This window comes from Hordeum vulgare, chromosome 3H (assembly GCF_904849725.1).
Source record: "Hordeum vulgare subsp. vulgare chromosome 3H, MorexV3_pseudomolecules_assembly, whole genome shotgun sequence".
Taxonomy (NCBI): domain Eukaryota; kingdom Viridiplantae; phylum Streptophyta; class Magnoliopsida; order Poales; family Poaceae; genus Hordeum; species Hordeum vulgare.
The window spans coordinates 469,579,055-469,594,223 of NC_058520.1; positions in this window are offsets into that span (position 1 = coordinate 469,579,055).

Here is a 15,169-nt window from a genome sequence, read left to right on the forward strand (position 1 = left end):
ATCTCGGAGTTGGAAGAAACGTTTTGATGAGGTGATCAAAGCATTCGGGTTTATACAAGTGGTTGGAGAATCTTGTATTTACAAGAAAGTGAGTGGGAGCTCTGTGGCGTTTCTAATATTATATGTGGATGACATATTGCTGATTGGAAACAACGTAGAGCTTTTGGAGAGCATAAAAGGTTACTTGAATAAAAGTTTCTCTATAAAGGACCTAGGAGAAGCTGCTTACATTCTAGGCATTAAGATCTATAGGGATAGATCAAAACGCCTGATAGGACTTTCACAAAGCACATACCTTGATAAAGTTTTGAAGAGGTTCAAAATGGAACAGTCCAAGAAAGGGTTCTTGCCAGTGTTACAAGGTACGAGATTGAGTAAGACTCAGTGCCCAGCAACTGATGAAGATAGAGAGCATATGCGCTCCGTCCCCTATGCTTCAGCCATAGGCTCTATCATGTATGCGATGCTGTGCACTAGACCGGATGTTAGCCTGGCCATAAGTATGGCAGGCAGGTTCCAGAGTAATCCAGGAGTGGATCACTGGACGGCGGTCAAGAATATCCTGAAGTACCTGAAAAGGACTAAGGCGATGTTTCTCGTGTATGGAGGTGACGAAGAGCTCGCCGTAAAAGGTTACGTTGATGCAAGCTTTGACACAGATCCGGACGACTCTAAGTCGCAAACCGGATACGTATTTATTCTTAATGGGGGTGCAGTAAGCTGGTGCAGTTCCAAGCAAAGCGTCGTAGAAGATTCTACATGTGAAGCGGAGTACATGGCTGCCTCGGAGGCGGCTAAGGAGGGTGTCTGGATGAAGCAGTTCATGACGGATCTTGGAGTGGTGCCAAGTGCACTGGATCCAATAACCTTGTTCTGTGACAACACTGGTGCCATTGCCTTAGCAAAGGAACCAAGGTTTCACAAGAAGACCAGACACATCAAACGACGCTTCAACCTCATCCGCGACTACGTCGAGGAGGAGGACGTAAATATATGCAAAGTGCACACGGATCTGAATGTAGCAGACCCGCTGACTAAACCTCTTCCACGGCCAAAACATGATCGACACCAGAACTGTATGGGTGTTAGATTTATTACAATGTAATTCACATGGTGATGTGAGGGCTAGATTATTGACTCTAGTGCAAGTGGGAGACTGTTGGAATTATGCCCTAGAGGCAATAATAAATGTATAGTTATTATTATAATTCCTGTATCAAGATAATAGTTTATTATCCATGCTATAATTGTATTGAATGAAGACTCATTTACATGTGTGGATACATAGACAAAACACCGTCCCTAGCATGCCTCTAGTTGCCTAGCCAGTTGATCAATGATAGTCAGTGTCTTCTGATTATGAACAAGGTGTTGTTGCTTGATAACTGGATCACGTCATTGGGAGAATCACGTGATGGACTAGACCCAAACTAATAGACGTAGCATGTTGATCGTGTCATTTTGTTGCTACTGTTTTCTGCGTGTCAAGTATTTATTCCTATGACCATGAGCTCATATAACTCACTGACACCGGAGGAATTCTTTGTGTGTATCAAACGTCGCAACGTAACTGGGTGACTATAAAGATGCTCTACAGGTATCCCCGAAGGTGTTAGTTGAGTTAGTATGGATCAAGACTGGGATTTGTCACTCCGTGTGACGGAGAGGTATCTCGGGGCCCACTCGGTAATACAACATCACACACAAGCCTTGCAAGCAATGTAACTTAGTGTAAGTTGCGGGATCTTGTATTACGGAACGAGTAAAGAGACTTGCCGGTAAACGAGATTGAAATAGGTATGCGGATACTAACGATCGAATCTCGGGCAAGTAACATACCGAAGGACAAAGGGAATGACATACGGGATTATACGAATCCTTGGCACTGAGGTTCAAACGATAAGATCTTCGTAGAATATGTAGGATCCAATATGGGCATCCAGGTCCCGCTATTGGATATTGACCGAGGAGTCTCCCGGGTCATGTCTACATAGTTCTCGAACCCGCAGGGTCTGCACACTTAAGGTTCGACGTTGTTTTATGCGTATTTGAGTTATATGGTTGGTTACCGAATGTTGTTCGGAGTCCCGGATGAGATCACGGACGTCACGAGGGTTTCCGGAATAGTCCGGAAACGAAGATTGATATATAGGATGACCTCATTTGATTACCGGAAGGTTTTCGGAGTTACCGGGAATGTACCGGGAATGACGAATGGGTTCCGGGGGTTCACCGGAGGGGGGCAACCCACTCCGGGGAAGCCCATAGGTATTTGGGGGGGTCACACCAGCCCTTAGTGGGCTGGTGGGACAGCCCACCAAATCCTATGCGCCAAGGAAGAGAAAATATCAAAGGAAAGGAAAAAAAAAGGGAGAGGTGGGAAGGGGGAAGGACTCCCTCCCACCAAACCAAGTAGGACTCGGTTTGGGGGGGGAGAGTCCTCCCCCCTGGCTCGGCCGACCCCTTGGGGTTCCCTTGGACCCCAAGGCAAGGTCTCCCTCCCTCCTCCTATATATATGGGGCTTTTAGGGCAGATTTGAGACGACTTTCTCACGGCTGCCCGACCACATACCTCCATAGTTTTTCCTCTAGATCGTGTTTCTGCGGAGCTCGGGCGGAGCCCTGCTGAGACAAGATCATCACCAACCTCCGGAGCGCCGTCACGCTGCCGGAGAACTCTTCTACCTCTCCGTCTCTCTTGCTGGATCAAGAAGGCCGAGATCATCGTCGAGCTGTACGTGTGCTGAACGCGGAGGTGTCGTCCGTTCGGTACTAGATCGTGGGACTGATCGCGGGATTGTTCGCGGGGCGGATCGAGGGACGTGAGGACGTTCCACTACATCAACCGCGATCTCTAATCGCTTCTGCTGTACGATCTACAAGGGTACGTAGATCACTCATCCCCTCTCGTAGATGGACATCACCATGGTAGGTCTTCGTGCGCGTAGGAAAATTTTTGTTTCCCATGCGATGTTCCCCAACAATTTTCAACTTCACTCTGAAATTGGTTGAACTTGTCAAACATTTCAGACTTGTGGTTCATCAAGTAGACATAACCATATCTGCTCAAATCGTCAGTGAAGGTGAGAAAAAAACGATATCCGTCGCGTGCCTCCACACTCATCGGATCACACACATCGGTATGTATGATTTCCAACAAGTCACTTGCACGCTCCATTGTTCCCGAGAACAGAGTCTTAGTCATCTTGCCCATGAGGCATGGTTCGCACGTGTCAAGTGAATGAAAGTCAAGTGACTCAAAAAGTCCATCGGAATGGAGTTTCTTCATGCGCTTTACACCAATATGACCTAAGCGGCAGTGCCACAAAAACATGGTGCTATCATTGTTAACTCTAACTCTTTTGGTCTCAATGTTATGTATATGTGTATCATCTATAAAGATTCAATATGAACAATCCTCTCACATTGGTTGCATGACCATAAAAGATATTACTCATAGAAATAGAACCACCATTATTCTATGACTTAAACGATTAACTATCTCGCAATAAACAAGATCCGGATATAATGTTCATGCTTAACGCATGCACTAAATAACAATTATTTAGTTCATAACTAATCCTGATGGTAACTCAAGTGAAATTGTACTGACGACAATTGCTTCAATCTTGGAACCATTTCCCACGCGCATTGTCACTTCATCTTTCGCCAGCCTTCGTTTATTCCGCAGTTCCTGCTTTGAGTTGCAAATATGAGCAACATAACCGGTATCGAATACACAGGCACTACTACGAGAGTTGGTTAAGTACACATCAATAACATGTATATCGAATATACCTAATTTTTCCTTGGCCACCTTTTCATCAGCCAAATACTTCGGGCAGTGGCGCTTCCAGTGACCCAGTCCCTTGCAATAATAACAATCTGTTTCAGGCTTAGATCCAGCCTTGGGTTTCTTCGTCGGATTGGCAACAGGCTTGCCTCTCTTCTTGGAGTTACCCTTCTTGCCTTTGCCGTTTCTCTTGAAACTAGTGGTCTTATTGACCATCAACACTTGATGCTCTTTCCGGTTTTCTCACTCTGCGACTTTCAGCATCGTGAATAACTCGCCGGGTGACTTGTTCATCCCTTGCATGTTATAGTTCAACACAAATCTCTTGTAGCTTGGTGGCAGTGATTGAAGAATTCTGTCAGTGATAGCTTCTTGCGGGAGTTGAATCCCCAGCTGAGCTAGACGATTTGAGTACCCAGACATTTTGAGCACATGTTCACAGATAGACAAATTCTCCTGCATCTTGCAAGCATAGAATTTATGGGAGGGCTCATACCTCTCGATCCGGATGTTCTTCTGAAAGATAAACTTCAACTCCTGGAACATCTCATATGCTCCATGATGGTCAAAGCGACGTTGAAGTCCCGGCTCTAAGCCATACAAGACTGCACATTGAACTACTGAGTTGTGCTCCTTACGTGTTAACCAAGCGTTCTTAACATCTTGATCAGCCATAGCGTATGGTTCATCTCCTAGCGCAGCATTAAGGACATAATCCTTCTTCCCAGCTTGCAGGAGCAACTTAAGATTATGAGCCCAGTCTACAAAGTTGCTTCCATCATCTTTGAACTTAGCTTTCTCTTGGAATGTATTAAAATTCAGGGTGACTGTCGCGTGAGCCATTACAACACAAATATTTCGAAGTGGACTTTAGACTATGTTCAAGATAATTAGACTTTAACTAATCAAATTACTTGCTAAACTCCCACTCAAAATGTACATCTCTGTAGTCATTTGAGTGGTACATGATCCAAATTCAATAACACAAGTCCGATCATCACGTGAGTAGAGAATAGTTTCGGTGGTAAGCATCTCTATGCTAATCATATCAACCATACGATTCATGCTTGACCTTTCGGTCTCATGTGTTCCGAGGCCATGTCTGCACATGCTAGGCTCGTCAAGTTTAACCCGAGTGTTCCGCGTGTGCAACTGTTTTGCACTTGTTGTATGCGAACGTTGAGTCTATCACACCAGATCATCACGTGGTGTCTCGAAACGTCGAACTATAGCAATGGTGCACACTCGGTGAGAACACAATTTCATCTTGAAATTTTAGTGAGATATCACCTTATAATACTACCACCGTTCTAAGCAAAATAAGGTGTATAAAAGGACTAACATCACATGCAATTCATAAGTGACATGATATGGCCATCATCTTGTGCTTCTTGATCTCCATCAGCAAATCACCGGCATGATCTTCTTGTTACTAGTGCCACACCATGATCTCCATCATCATGATCTCCACCAACGTGTCGCCATCGAGGTTGTCGTGCTATCTATGCTATTACTACTAAAGCTACTACCTAGCAATATAGTAAACGCATCTGCAAACACAAACGCCGTAGCCTCGACATGCAAGTCGATATTAACTATTACAACATGATCATCTCATACATCCAATATATCACATCACGTCATTGGCCATATCATATCACAAGCATACCCTGCAAAAACAAGTTAGACGTCCTATAATTTGTTGTTGCATGTTTTACGTGGCTGTTATGGGTATCTAGTATGATCGCATCTTACTTGCACAAAAACCACAACGGAGATGTGCAAATTCCTATTTAACCTCTCCATGTAACAAAAGTAAAAACGGTGCAGAAAAGTGGACTAATCCCTTTTGTAGCAAGGGACAAACCTGGACAATCACTTATAGGAGGTAAAGTGCTCCCGAGGACACATGGGAAATTCTGTCAAGCTAGTTTTCAGCATGTTCATATGATTCGCGTTCGCTACTTTGATTGTTTGATATGTGGGTGGACCGACGCTTGGGTACTGCCCTTACTTGGACAAGCATCCCACTTATGATTAACCCCTCTCGCAAGCATCCGCAACTACGAAAGAAGAATTAAGACAAAGTCTAACCATAGCATTAAACTAGTGGATCCAAATCAGCCCCTTACGAAGCAACGCATAAACTAGGGTTTAAGTTGTTGTCACTCTAGCAACCCATCATCTATTTACTACTTCCCAATGCATTCCTCTAGGCCCAAATAATGGTGAAGTGTTATGTAGTCGACGTTCACATAACACCACTAGAGGAAAAGCAACATAGAACACATCAAAATATCGAAAGAATACCAAATTCACATGACTACTTATACCATGACTTATCCCATGTCCTCAGGAACAAAAGTAACTACTCACAAAGCATAATCATATTCATGACCACAGAGGTAATGAATAGCATCAAGGATCTGAACATATAATCTTCCACCAAGTAATCCAACTAGCATCAACTATAAAGAGTAATTAACACTACTAGCAACCTTATAGGTACCAATCGGAGTCGCGAGACGGAGATTGGTTACAAGAGATGAACTAGGTTTGGAGATGAGATGGTGATGATGAAGATGTTGATTGTGATGAGTCCCCTCCGATGAAAGGAGTGTTGGTGACGACGATGGCGACGATTTCCCTCTCCGGGGGGGGGGGGAGTTTCCCCAGTTGGATCGTCCTGCCGGAGCTCTAGATTGGTTATGCTCAAGTTCCGCCTCGTGGCGGCGGCGATTCCTCCCGGAAGCCTCCTCTTCAATTTTTCTGGAACGAAACCCTTCTTGTAGCAAAAGAGAGGGGCCAGAGGGCCACCAGGGAGCCCACAAGCACCCTAGGCGCGGCCAGGGGGCAGCGCCTAGCAGGCTTGTGGCCTCCTCCTCGCTCCCCTCTCGTACTTCTTCGGCCCAGTATTTTTCATAAATTCCAAAATAAATCCTCATTGATTTTCACGGCTTTTAGAGTTGCGTAGAATAGGTATATCAAATTTCTCCTTTTTTAGGCCAGAATTCTAGCTGCCGGCATTCTCCCTCTTCATGTAAACCTTGCAAAATAAGAGAGAAAAAGCATAAGTATTGTACCATGAAGTGTAACAACAGCCCAAAAAGCGATAAATATCAACATTAAAGCATGATGCAAAATGGACGTATTAACTCCCCCAAGCTTAGACCTCGCTTCTCCTCAAGCGAAAGCCGAGATCAATAAATATGCCCACATGTTTAGAGAGAGAGGTGTCGACAACAGAAGATATGGACATGTAGGCATCATGATCATAGTTAGAACAACAATACCAACATATAATATCTCATGCTAAAGTGATAATTCCTTCACAAAGTAAAGTATGGATCGAGAACCTTAATGAGAATTAACAACCGATAGCCTTTAGTCATTGAAGCAACTGCAATTTATCATAACATCGAAAAGAGTCAAATAAGATCTTGTAAAGCAAATCCACATACTCAATCATCCTTTCAACTTCTACAATTGCTACAACTCACATGGTACTCATGAGATCAAAGTTTCAGTCGGACACAAAGAAAGATAGGGGCTTATAGTTTCGCCTCCCAACTATTTACCTCAAGGGCAATGTCAACAATAATAGTTCATGAATACTTACTTCCAAGTTGACATATGAATATAGATCTTTCCCTAGCATATGACGTTAGCCAAGATAAAGGAGAAATAAGGAATTGGGGTAGATCACCATGACTCTTTCAAGGGCAAAAAGTAAAGGTACAAGATAGGCCCTTCGTAGAGGGAAGCAGAGGTTGTCATGCGCTTTTGAGGTTTGTATGTGTGACCTCTTAGTGTAAAGGAACGTCACTTTATATTGCCTCCTATGATAAAGAACTTTATTATGCACTCCGTCGCTTTTATGTCTTCCTCATCACAGGTTCGTACAAAGCGTATTTTCCACACACTAATAGATCATACATATTAAGGGAGCAATTTTTATTGCTTGCACCGATGACAACTTACTTGAGGGATCTTATTCAATTCATAAGTAAGTATGGTGGACTCTCATGGCAAAACTCGGTTGAAGGTTTATGGATGCACAAGTAGTATCTCTACTTAGTGCAGAAGTTTTGGCTGAAATGAGGTGGAAGCAATCGTCAAATGCTAAGGGATCACTAGTCATATAATCATTGTTCGGAACCAAGCAAACATAATTCATTAAGTTGTCTTCCTTGTCCAACATCTACTTCTAAGCATGTAATAGTTCAGTGAGTGTTCACAATCATAGATGGTGTCCAAGATGATATATTTATATATGAACCTCTCCTTCTTTATTACTTCCTATTAAATGCAACGATGACCAAGGTCTACGTTTGTCCACCCTCAACAAGTTTCAATCAACATTCTTTTTATGTGTGAAGCCATCACTTCCCATAAGATCATTACATGATCTTTCATGCTTTTGTTCTTTTCTCATTCTCTTGATCATGGCATGAAGCAAGGCCCTTAAGACACTCTTTATTATATGACTCACGAACTCGGATACATCGGGGGTGAAACAAAGCAAAACTCAAACCTAAAACACTAAGGACTTTATTGTACTAGAGAAAGATAAAACTAAAAAGGATGGAACTAAGAAAAGGTAAAGGAAAAAGATATGATGGTGATACGATACCGAGGCAACTCCCCCAAGATTTGTACAAGCCAAGGGGATTGCCCATACCCATGCTTAGTTGTCTTCCTTTGGAGGTGATGGTGGTGGAGCAGTCATGTCCCTTAATTCCAAGAGGGCTACCAATCTTTGATTTATGATTTGAAGATCTGTGATTTGTTTCTCCAGCAAAGTAATTCACGGGTGAGAAAAGTATTGTGAACATGATTTGTTTCACAAAACCTCAAGAGTTCAATCAAGGATGGAGACAGTATATGGAGGTAGGGTTGAAGGAAATCCACTTCTTCAACTTCTTCCTTGTTGAACATAGATTGCCCTTCGTCCCACACCTGATTCTTCTCCTTAGTTTTGCCCTTGGCTTCCGTGACTTCCAATCTTTTGAGATCAGCATCTACTTCTTCATAGACTTGAGGGAAATTGTTCTACCCGATAGATTCCTGAGACGACATCTTGCTCTAAATCCGCAGCAAAGAGAGACTCGAAACGAAAACAAAGGAAACCTCCGTGTGATACGTCCATTTTGCATCATGTTTTCACATTGATATTTATCGCTTCTTTGGCTGTTATTTCACTTCACGGTACTATTCTTATGCCTATTCTCTCTTATTTTGCAAGGTTTACATGAAGAGGGAGAATACCGACAACTGGAATTCTAGCCTGAAAGTGGAGCGAAGTTGAGATACCTATTCTGCGCAACTCCAAACGCCGTGAAAATCAACGGAGATTTTTTTCCCAATTTATAAAAAATACTGGGCCGAAGAAGTGCCAGAGGGGCGCCAGGGGGTGGCCACAAGCCTGCACGGTGTGGCCACCCCCAGGCCGCGCCATGGGGGCTTGTGGGCACCCTGCTGGCTCACTTGCCCTCCTCTTTTGCTATATGGAGGGTTTCGCCGAGGAAAAAATCAGACAGGAGCTTTTTCGTGGTTTCGCTGCCGCCACGAGGTGGAACTTGAGCAGAACCAATCTAGAGCTCTGGTAGGACGATCCAGCCGGGGAAACTTCCCTCCCGGAGGGGGAAATCATCGCCATCGTCATCACCAACACTCCTCTCATTGGAGGGGATTCGCCACCATCAACATCTTCATCAACACCATCTCATCGCCAAACCCTAGTTCATCGCTTGTAACCAATCTCCGTCTCGCGACTCCAATTGGTACTTGTAAGGTTGCTACTAGTGTTGATTACTCTTTGTAGTTGATGCTAGTTGGATTACTTGGTGGAAGAGTTTATGCTCAGATCCTTGATGCTACTCAGTACACCTCTGCTCATGATTATGATTATGCTTTGTGAGTAGTTACTTTTGTTCCTCAGGACATGGGATAAGTCATGCTAATAATAGTCATGTGAATTTGGTATTCGTTCGATGTTTTGATATGTTGTATGTTGTTTTTCCTCTAGTGGTGTTATGTGAACGTCGACTACATAACACTTCACCATTATTTGGGCCTAGAGAAGGCATTGGGAAGTAGTAAGTAGATGATGGGTTGCTAGAGTGACAGAAGCTTAAACCCTAGTTTATGCGTTACTTCGTAAGGGGCTGATTTGGATCCACTAGTTTAATGCTATGGTTAGACTTTGTCTTAATTCTTCTTTCGTAGTTGCGGATGCTTGCGAGAGGGGTTAATCATAAGTCGGATACTTGTCCAAGTAAGGGCAGTACCCAAGCTCCGGTCCTCCCACATATCAAACTATCAAAGTAACGAACGTGAATCATATGAACATGATGAAACTAGCATGACAGAAATTCCCGTGTGTCCTCGGGAGCATTTTTCCTACTATAAGACTTTGTCTAGGCTGGTCCCTTGCTACAGAAGGGATTGGGCCACTTTGCTGCACCGTTGCTACTTTTGTTACTTGTTGCTTGCTACGAATCATCTCACCACACAGTCACTTGTTACCGACAATTTCAGTGCTTGCAGATTTTTCCTTGCTGAAAACCACTTGTCAGATCCTTCTGCTCCTCATTGGGTTTGACACTCTTACTTATCTAAAGGACTATGATTGATCCCCTATACTTGTGGGTCATCAAGACTCTTTTCTGGCGCCGTTGTCGGGGAGTGAAGTGCCTTTGGTAAGTGGAACTTGGTAAGGAAACATTCATATATTGTGCTGAAATTTGTTATCACTTGTCACTATGGATACTAATCCTTTGAGGGGCTTGTTTGGGGTATCTTCACCTCCAACGGAAGCACAAAGAATTGCTCCTCAACCTCCTGCACCTATTGAAATTTTTTTCTTTGAATTTCCTTCGGGTATGCTTGAGAAACTGCTGGCTAATCCTTTTACACGAGATGGAACATCACATCCAGACTTGCATCTAATCTATGTTGGTGAAGTTTGTAGTTTATTTAAGCTTGCGGGTGTGCCCGAGGATGAGGTCAAGAAGAAGGTCTTTCCTTTATCTTTGAAGGATAAGGCATTGACATGGTATAGGCTATGTGATGATATTGGATCATGGGACTACAATCGGTTGAAATTGGAATTTCATCAAAAGTTTTATCCTATGCATTTAGTACATCGTGATCGGAATTATATTTATAATTTTTGGCCTCGTGACAGAGAAAGCATCGCTCAAGCTTGGGGGAAGCTTAGATCAATGCTATATTCATGCCCCAATCATGAGCTCTCAAGAGAAATTATCATTCAGAACTTCTATGCTCGGCTTTCTCATGATGATCGCACCATGCTTGACACTTCTTGTACCTGTTCTTTTATGAAGAGAGATATTGACTTCAAGTTGAATTTATTGGAGAGAATTAAATGCAACTCTGAAGATTGGGAGCTTGAAGAAGGTAAGGAGTCAGGTATGAATTTCACTTTTGTTTGCGTTAAATCCTTTGTTGAGACAAATACTTTTTGTGATTTTAGCGCTAAGTGTGGACTTGACTCTGAGATAGTACCTTCATTGTGTGAATCCTTTGCTGCCCATATTGATCTCCCCAAAGACAAGTGGTTTAAACTTCATCCTCCTTTAGAAGTCAATGTAGTCAAACCCACTCTAGTTGAAGAGAAAGTCATTACCTATAATGATCCTATGGTTCCAAGTGCTTACATTAAGGAACCACCTTTCCCTGTTAGGATAAAGAATCATTCTAAAGCTTCTACTGTGATACATAGAGGCCATATTAGAACACCTACACCCCCTGAGAAATTAGAGTTGAACCTAGCATTTCTATTATCAAAGATTTTCTGTTTGAATAACTTGAGGGACACAATATTCACTTTTGTGAAGATGCTGCTAGAATTGCTAAACCTCACGTTAGAGACAAACATAGGCCTGTTGTTGGCATGCATGTGGATTTTGTTAAGATAGGAGATCATTGTTATCATGGTTTATGTGACTTGGGTGCTAGTGTTAGTGCAATACCTCAATCCTTATACGATGAAGTCAAAGATGAGATTGCACCTGTTGAGATAGAACCTATAGATGTCACTATTCAGCTTGCCAATAGAGATACTATCTCCCCTGTGGGAATTGTTAGGGATGTTGAAGTCTTGTGTGGTAAAACGAAGTATCCTGCTGATTTCCTCGTTCTTGCTACCGCTCAAGATAGCTTTTGCCCCATCATATTTGGCAGACCTTTTCTCAATACCGTCAATGCTCATATTGACTCTGAGAAGCAAACTGTCACTGTTGGCTTTGAAGGTGTGTCACATGAGTTCAATTTCTCTAAGTTTGGTAGACAACCTCATGAAAAGGAGTTGCCTAGTAGGGATGAAACTATTGCCTTAGCTTCTATTGTCGTGCCTCCTACAGATCCGTTAGAGCAATACTTGCTTGAGCATGAAAATGATATGCATATGGATGAAAGGGATGAAATAGATAGAGTTGTCTTAGAACAATATCCTATTCTTAAGAATAACTTGCATGTTGAACTGCTTGGGGATCCACCCCCACCAAAGGGTGATCCTGTGTTCGAGCTTAAACAGTTGCCTGATACTCTTAAGTATGCCTATCTTGATGAAAAAGAGATATATCATGTTATTATTAGTGCTAGCCTCTCGGAGCCAGAAGAAAAGAAGTTACTAAAAACTCTAAGGAAGCACCGTGCTGCTATCGGATATACTCTTGATGATCTTAAGGGCATTAGTCCTACCCTATGCCAACACAAGATCAAAACTGATCCTGAATTCAAACCAGTTGCTGATCATCAAAGGAGATTTAATCCTAAGATGAAAGAAGTAGTGAGAAAAGAAATACTAAAGCTCCTAGAAGCAGGTATTATCTATCCTGTTGCTCATAGCGATTGGGTGAGTCCGGTGCATTGCGTTCCTAAGAAGGGACGCATTACCGTTGTCCCTAATGATATGTAGTGCCCTAGATGTAAACCTTGCCATATTTGGAACCTATTGCATGTGGGTGCACCTAGTCAGTGATATGATGATATCATTTGTGTCATGAGTTCTTGTGATGTCCGTTGTATTTTTCCTTCCTTCCCATGCATGCATGCATAGCATAGCATGGTATGCCTTGTCTTGTGTTTCTGCCTTTGTGAATCCATGTGTGTTTGTGGTGTGATGAATATGTCTTGTGTTGTTAGTAAATGTGAGTGATGGAGTGGTGCAATTGCTAGTAGGAACTATGTCGTTTGCATAGGCTTCAAAACCTCTCCCTCTTTCCATCTCAAGCCCAATTTTAACTTGATCCTTCCCTGTTTGAAAAATCTCCATGTTTTACTATAATTTGTGGTGATTGTGGAGATAGGTATTTGTTGTTTTAAACTTTGTTTGACAGGTGCTATATATTCACAAAACAGTGGTATAAATATTGTTTTGTAAATATTTGCTTGCCACAAAAATCACATTTCTATTTTATTAATATGGGTCTTATTTTTCTATCTCCAGGAATGTGCTTGTGATATTTTTATCACTTGGATATTTCCTTGTGCTTTTCTTCTTCTCTATTTGTCTTTTAGTAAATAGAATGCCTAAGGGAATTAATTTTCCCTTATCTGGCGCACTAAGTGGGCTCCCTCCCACTTAGCGGCCCATCTTCTCCCTCCCTCGCGCTTAGGAGCCCACGCCTGCGCCTCCTTCTTCTTTCTTCTAACGCCGTCCGCCCCCTTTGTTCTTTCCGTCAGTAGCAGGCAGAGAGAGAGAGTTGCACCGTCAGGCAGAAACGTCGAGGTCCCCTCATATATTTTTGGCGTCCGTGCCCCCCTCGGCCTAGGGTTTCCCTTTCCCCCTCGGCCACCGCCGCCACCTTCCTTTCCCCATCTCTCTCCCCCTCTCCTCTGTCAGGTAAGGTCTTTCTAGGGCTAGCAGAGAGGTGAGAGCAATCCCGCCACGTCTACCCCCGCCATCTCCATCGAGCGTCGCCGGCGATCATGTCCGGGAGCTCGGGCAAGGTGCCCGTGCTCCATTCCCGACGCTAGGAGCCCCGGGGAACGACTGCACCGACGGCCCCGACCACGTCTTCGCCGCGAACTCGGTGGTCTACCTTCTCTTCTTCGGTTCGATAGGGCAGGAACTACTTCGGCTTCTTCTTCCTCTCCGGTCGGCCTCCTCCTTCAGATCGGCCTCCCGCTTCCTCCCAAGGTGAGTCCTCGCACCTCCCCTTTCTTCTTCCCCCCTAGATCGGCCGGATCTGAGGAAACCTGTCGCCGTGTTCCCTCTGGTGTAGTTCGGCAGCAGCAACTGATGTTGGGTACTGGGGTGTCGATCCCGTGATGTGCAGTAGAGGTAGCTGATGTAGCGGCGGTGGTTGTAGTTCTTTCAGGCGCAGCAGTAAGCGATGTTGCTGTCGAGCAGAGCAAGCCGACCCCTGTCGCCATGATCTCTGTCATCAGAGAACCTGCAGGTGCTTCACTGTTGTGTGATGATGTGTGTGTGGTGCAGTGCATAGCTGGGGATCCCTCCCCGCGTAGCCGTCGAGCAGCAGCAGCAGACGGTGCCCTTTGTGCGCAGCAGCAGCAGTGGCTCAACCCAGCGTCCCTGTCGTCGGCGAGCAGCAGTGCACGCGCCGGTGCAGAGTAAATTCAGTTGAGGTGCTAACCTATCTCGGTTTAGCCCTCCCCTCTGCCAGACTCCCGATTCGTAGCGTAGTGGTAGCGTTCTGTTGTGCCTGTTGTGAGGCCGTGGGCTCGATTCCCCCTCGGCACCCCTTTTTGTTGGTTTATTTCCTCGGCACAGTGGAGAGCGCAACAGCATAGTTACCTTGTTAACCTGCCCCTTTCTGTCGAGCGATTAGGCACAACAGGGTCGTGTGCACCCATGTGCAGTACCAGAAGGTCTCGGGTTCTCACACACACATGAAAGCTTTTATATTTTTCCCCTTTCTCAGACCAGCAAGTGAGTGTGGTAGCTTGTTACTTATGGGAACCCTTGGTGATTTGTTGTGTGTGTGCATATTTACTTGGTAGTAGTCTTGTGGAGGTTATTCTATACTGGAAGGATTGCAAGCATAGTCTTTCGTTGTGTACGATGCACTAGAGTTTCATGTGGAAGTGCATCTTATGAGGGTTATGATGTGTGTTTGTTTGCCATGTGATGCAAGCTATGTTTAGCATGTGTAGGTATGTGTGTTGATCTAGAGCATGATGTGCTTGTGGGTGATGTGGAGTAGATGTGTGTGTGAGAAGCATTCCACCTTTGCAAGCAAAACTATGCACCTTCACATGTCCATATGTGAGAGGGCATGGTATGTTGTTTGTGGGGATAGCTTGGTAGTAGTGGTCGTGAAGTTGATGTGCATGACACAAACATGGGGTTAAAACCCCCATGTCACTTTGTCATTGTGCACATGA